This window comes from Gadus morhua, chromosome 1 (assembly GCF_902167405.1).
Source record: "Gadus morhua chromosome 1, gadMor3.0, whole genome shotgun sequence".
Taxonomy (NCBI): Eukaryota; Metazoa; Chordata; class Actinopteri; order Gadiformes; family Gadidae; genus Gadus; species Gadus morhua.
The window spans coordinates 25611551-25618013 of NC_044048.1; the positions used below are offsets into that span (position 1 = coordinate 25611551).

General features: G+C 43.6%; 1 long non-coding RNA gene across 1 annotated transcript; it reads right to left on the reverse strand.

Annotated features, from left to right (window-relative positions):
* Nucleotides 1–394: 394 nt before the first annotated feature.
* LOC115539736 (uncharacterized) lies at nucleotides 395–2863 on the reverse strand. The gene is made up of 3 exons (XR_003976026.1): nucleotides 1946–2863; nucleotides 1596–1825; nucleotides 395–1072 (listed from the first exon to the last, which is right to left on the reverse strand). It is a non-coding gene; the product is annotated as an uncharacterized LOC115539736 (long non-coding RNA).
* Nucleotides 2864–6463: the final 3600 nt, after the last annotated feature.

Sequence of the window (6463 nt, forward strand, 5' to 3'; positions counted from 1 at the left end):
CTACCTTTTGTTATCAATGGGCCTAATGTAAAAAGATGTAGGCCTACACTTTAGAGCTTCTATCAATTTCATGATGTAAATCTAGGGTGATATCTACAACTTTCCCAAACTATCCCAAACGAAACGAATTAAAAACCGCCACACAGTGCCGCATTTATTCCTTTAGTCCGTACGGAAACCATTCCCATATGGTGTCAGGCTATGGGCCCTCGCTCAGCTACGGGCACAATGAATACTACCAGTCACCTACGAGCGACCTATGACCTACCCCAATATAAAGTTTGTCCCTCACAATTATTACAAATCAAAAGAAGAAAACGTTAATAACGATATACTGTCATATACGCTCTTCCTTAAGCTGATTCAGTCAAGAGAAAAAACAATACAAAATAAATATTATTCAAACATTTAATAATAAAACAAACATATCAATACTAATACAAATAACACTAATGCAAAAAAGAATTGCCTTATAATACAGTTGTTATTTCATTTCTTTTTAAAGTAATATTTTTTATCAAATAATATGGGCTACACTTTTTTGTAACCATAATAAATAAATACTGCGTGCAACGATTGTTTATATTTAGATAACATTATAAAAAGCCCAAATTGCCTTCTCCGTAGGAAAACCAATTTAAAGGAGAATATGTGGTAGGCCTATTTAAGACAATCAGAAAAGCTAACACAAATAATTGTACCACTAAAACCAGTTGAAGGAAAGCAGGCCTTAATTTGACATATCCATAACTGCAACGGCTCACTGCTCCATATGACCAGCCTGCTCTCACGCACTCACAGCGTGCGTGCCCACACAAACAGGTGCACTGCAGTGGTCGTTAATACATTAGAAAAGCAACATCTATTCGTCTTGAAAAAGGGATGTATACCTGTTATATCAATCCAACGTCAAACCAACCAATCGTGTCAATGGATGGCGGTGATCAAATACATGGCTGCTGCTGTTGCTGTTACCACTGTTTTAATAGGCGAGAAGCAGCCCGGCCGGGTCCTTTGGTGGCTCTGGTCTGCTCTGTGCTGCTCCGTCAGCGGCTGCTGGTCCGTGCTTGTCCTGGGGAAACGCAGGGTGTTTTCACATTAAGAGACACACACCACAATAAGGAACACATCGACAGTCCAACGCGATACCCCCTCTGTACGTCTGCGAGTCAGGACCGTTCGTATACCGCTTGTAATCCGAGCCCATTTAAACCAGCCGATGAGAAACCCAACTCACGAGAACATAAACTGAAAGTAGTTAATTTCAGGGCTATAGGCCTTTAGCGAAATGCGGTTCAAGATCAAATGCTGCTTCAGATAAACATTTACAGAAACACATCGTCTGAGGTACAAATGCTACTAAACAAAAAATATGTCGAAGACAAACGACAAAAACATAATCATGATCTTAGCCAACTAATAACGTAACAGTCGTTAGACTTCATAGAGGCCTAGACATTTCACTTTGAACTTCACGATTTGTGTTACTTCCAATTCAATGTCGAATAGGTTAACATGTTCGCTACAACAACGTACAAAAGTATCAAAAACAGAACGTGTGAATCGCGACCTTGAGCCGCCCCGTGTAGGCCTACCTGGTGGTGTCCCCGGCCGGACCGGACCCCGCAGGGTGCTGCACCAAGTCGTGTCCCTCTTAAAGGGGTAAAATCCAAGACGGAGGTGCTGGCTGTGGCAATGGCGGTGGTTGAATTGGGGACGGGGGTAAGGGGAGGGGGAGGAGGGTGAGATGGTGTGGAGAGAGAGGGAGGGAGGAGGAGGAGGAGGAGGAGGAGGAGGAGGAGGAGGAGGGAAAGAGATAAGTGATCTAAAGGGGAGACGATAGGACAAAAAGTGATGATGATGAATACATTGGAAAGTTTTTTGGCCCCAACGAGGGTGTCAGATTGAATGGCCTGTGCGCATGTGCGAAGGTGTCCAAACTGACAATGCTCGTGAGATGAAGATAGTGTTGTTGCTGCTTCTGGGCTCACGGAGGACGACGAGAGGAATCTACAAGCCGACAAGATGAGATCCAAGGCGAGGGCGAGAAAACTGGCCAAAAGTAGGTCTTCTTTTTCCCTTATTACGCTTTCAGCCGCCGGCTCCAACTCCCGGGCACATCACCAACATATACTTATCATTTGTCATATCCTCAAGGGGTAGATTGTTCGTCCAGTGAGATAACTTTTTACTCTTCCCGGGAACTGTGTCGCTAGAATGAGTCCCAGACCCGGTGCCTGCGCTTCTTTTCGCTGCGTGCTGCAGTCCGGGCTTCTCTGGTTCCCAGCGCCAACAAGTTTCGCGTGTGATGTAAAACACCGAGGCTGTTTTTAGTAGAAACTATATGGATGCAGGAGAAAAAAAAGCATTGCCATTGCAAAAAGCGAGCACGAGCTTGTAATTTGTTGTTTTCTGTTTCGGTCGGGGAGTTTGTATAAAAGCGCAGATTCATTTCCGAAAGTCAAAGGAGGGGAAAAAAAGTTGTCGAAGGAATAGCAACTTTTATTGAGCCGTTCCAAGTCTTGTGAAATAATATTCCCGTGTGCTGAAATAGTGGGCGCTGTGGCACTGCTCATGGTCACAGGCTCTCGCTGCAGCGCAGCACACGCGGACTTTTGCACTGCACGCTTTCCCACTGCTTTACAAACGCGAAGACGCGAGCGCGATACGGTTGTTGTTTTTTAACGCAATGTGCCAAAAATTATCTGCAGATTTTTGTTGCCGGTCCTTGCTTTATCTCGGAGGGGGGAAAGTGTGTTACTCCGGCGAGTTATTTGTTTGTGTCTCTGGGCTGTTGGAACGCTGTTGGTTCCTCCTCCAGAGACCGCCAATCAATAATGTGTGTGGAGAAAGAAAGCACCCATGCTTCTCTGGTGGACTGCTGCTCGCGTCACACAGAAAATTCATGCATTCAGTTTGGTGAACATTGGCACTTTTCCTCCGGGACGTGGATCGTCCCCCCCCCCCCCAATTTGTTATTTATTTATTCTTTAATGGTCGATTTGCGAAGTGCATTGTTTTTACTTTTTTTTGCATGCAAGTTTGAGACTTTAATTAATGTTGTTTTTCTGGTTAATGTAAGCCCACAGGTCGTTCATCAATAATCCCCAAGTCTCTCCAATATTAATTACATTATTAAAGTGTTTCTGTGCGACAGGTGAATATTTCCCTTTTAATTTCGATTTTTTTTTTAATGTGAGTTTCGTTGTGGGTTTTGGTGTAGGGTAAGGGCATAATTAATGACAAATCAAGCATTTGAATATGTCAAGTTATATTCTTATTTAGAAGTCGAAATGTAGTTATGGATAGCTTTTTTAAATACATTTTTATAATATTTTTTGCAACTTTCCCCACCTCTTAAAACTTTGCAGAACTGCACAAGTCTTTGATAATTTGCAATTAAATGTGAACCCCAATCTCAATATCAACGACCGTGCTTCATTCATTACATTTAACATATAATTTACTTCCTCTCTGTTTTATAAAACAGGCTTGTATTTATACTACCTACCAGGTATAAAAATAAAAGATGACCTTATTTCCCCACTATATTATTCTATATTATAATCATTCGAATCTACTGGGATGTCACTGTAATTTAACGTTATATTTGCAGGGTGTTCCTTTTACTTTAAAAAATAAACACAGATCAAATCAGCACAGCCAGCCATCGTGGGCTACTGTAGTTACACTGAGTGTTGGCTGAAAGTTATCTTATTACACTTACACTTTCAAATGCTAGCTCGGGAGCACCGCGTCCCCACAGAAGAAAGTAACTAATTACTTAGCGTAAATGCTTGAACATACAGAGGGCCTCGGCGTTCGCCGGTAATTGTGCTTGGACTTGATCTCTAAATAGGCTTGATAGCCTGTTGATCCGGGCGCTAATGAACACAAATACCTGGCTTTGTAGCCCTCTCACACCGGAATGCACAGAGCCTCTGAATGGCCCCAAAGGCCGCGGTCAGAACCCAGCAAACACACCAGCACATGACGAGTTATAGGCCCGAATGTGCGGGTTTAGTAACCCTGTTACACACGCGGTACACGACAACACCCACCAACCCCACACCCCCCCCCCCCCAAAAAACGATTCAAACCAATTGAATTGCGCATGTAACACCACATGCAACACATGCAGGCTTATTATTTGTTTACATACGATTTTGTTATTTTTTTGCCTTTTTACCCCACTGCATATTGCTTATTCATGAGCGATGTTTCTCGTTGTTTGCCCTAACTGGAGAAACCTTGAACTACGTGAGAGGTAAAGGAGCCCGAGAGCGCGTCCCAGACGCCCCAGTTCCCGGAGGGGCCGGGCCCCCATGCGCGCGGCCCGGCGCTCTCTACATATATAGGCTCGCATTGATCGGTTAAAAAGGCTACACTGACCGCTCCGCTGTTTTGAAAACACATTTGCCAGTAGGTCAGGAGTTCGTATAAATTGTAGCTTGTTTGGATTGAACCAGGACGCAGCCCACACAAGTCCAAACATACATAGGTGGCATTAGAAAAAGCTAAATACCAGCATGACACGCTATTTGATTTGCATCATAGCATTGTGGAATTGTTGGCTGCTTTTTGGGGATTAGGCATAGGAAATGTATTCTGGAGGGTGCATATCAGCAGAGCCCACCCGTTTTAGCACAACAGCGGTATAGGGCCTACTGCATGCAAATTAATCTAGCATCTAGTGTAGCTATTCCATGCATGTTTTGCATATATTACAGCAAATGTATTATGGGCAGCCGTTTGTATTTTATGATTTTCTATTCAATATATTTTATTTTATATTTAAATACAAACAGTATTGGTGGGAATTAAGGTTGTGCATGGATGCAGGTCATTTAATCCAAATCGTCTGTGTTGTGGCAAGCCTTGGACTTGGAGGCAATAAGAGCAGCGGGTGTCTAAAACACGTTTTTCAGTGCTTTGTGCGGTTAGTGTACCAAGTTAACGCGTTTAGGTAACCCGCTTTTTTTCTTCATTTTATAACAGAATTACAATTTTTAACAATTCAAGTTCAGTCATTCTGAGCTTCTGGGATTCATATGCATCGTGCTGTGTAATATGACACAAAACACAAATTGTTCATATAAACACGTGCCCACACGACACAGACGTGTTTCTAACACCATAGTCCTGCACGTAGCATCAGCGAACTCACAGACATGGCTACAGCTCCTTAAAATAAGTCCCTGGCTGTCAATCTACATGAGGCCTTATCAGTTGCACGCTGCATTTGAACAAAACTTTCACGCGTTACCGATTCCCAAACACCGTCTGCATTCGTTCAGTCGGCATTATCAACAGTCAATAAAATGTAACAATTGTGGCGCGACGCGGCGTTCTGCATTTTCAATGCGGATTCTTTTTACGAGCAGGGGGTCTCAGCACTCGGGCGCACTGACGACGCGCGCACGCGGCAAGACAGGCGCGCGCCCCCGCGAGATTCCCCACACGCTCTCTCTATTTCTCCCCTTTCACGTTTAATATGAACGTTTAATTTAAGACGTTTTGTCCCCAAACAGTTTCCCTCTCATTACGCCCGAGGAATAGTCAATGACCCGATGTAGCTTTTTGGCAAAGTGGCTACTTTCACATTATAGCAACAAGCATGCTGAACCTCTGCCTACACCTTCAAGGTCCAGTGAAAGTTCTAACACATTTATTTAGGATGTATTCCAGCTCAGATAATGGTTCCTAGTGGTACAATAGGCTAGTGGCAGCTGGCATGTTTTAAATCAATTTAGGTTCACACGCAACGCAATGAAAATGAACATGAGTGAATACCTTATCTATAACTGTATCAATATTTAAGTTGATCAATCTTAAATGGGCAGTGTATCATCATATTTTTCATGCATGGAGGCTGCATTCAAACCAAATGAAGGAAATGAATAGCAGTAAGCTCTGTGTGTTTCCAGAGTCTCTGAGGGGTAGACCAGAGGACCCTGTGTGGTTCTAGAGAGTCTCTGAGGGGTAGACCAGAGGACCCTGTGTGGTTCCAGAGAGACCCTTAGCAGTTAGGGCATTGGGCCCTGTGGGGTTCCAGAGAGACCCTTAGCAGTGAGGGTGGTGTGTCCTGTGTGCAGCTTTAACATGGCTCTCTAAAACGACTTCTGAGACCTGTCGGATAATGACAACCCCATGAAACTTGGCACCGAGAAACCAGAAACCCCGGGATCATTAGGACACCGTAAGGTGACCTCGGGTCTGAGATAAGGGACGAGTGGTGTTTTATCCACTTATACATCATCGGTGGTTCACCGAATCCTGTCTGAATGAAAAGGAAAGGTCCTTATAAGTGTGGATTTCCAATTTTAACAGTGACAAATTAGCTCTGTATATTTTGTAAGGACGCTTTATAGAAGGTCTTACAGGTGTTGGGGTTATCTGTCTGGGTTATTTGACCATCTCTGACCTGCCTAGAGAGATACACTGCATTCTGCCTCACTTTAAC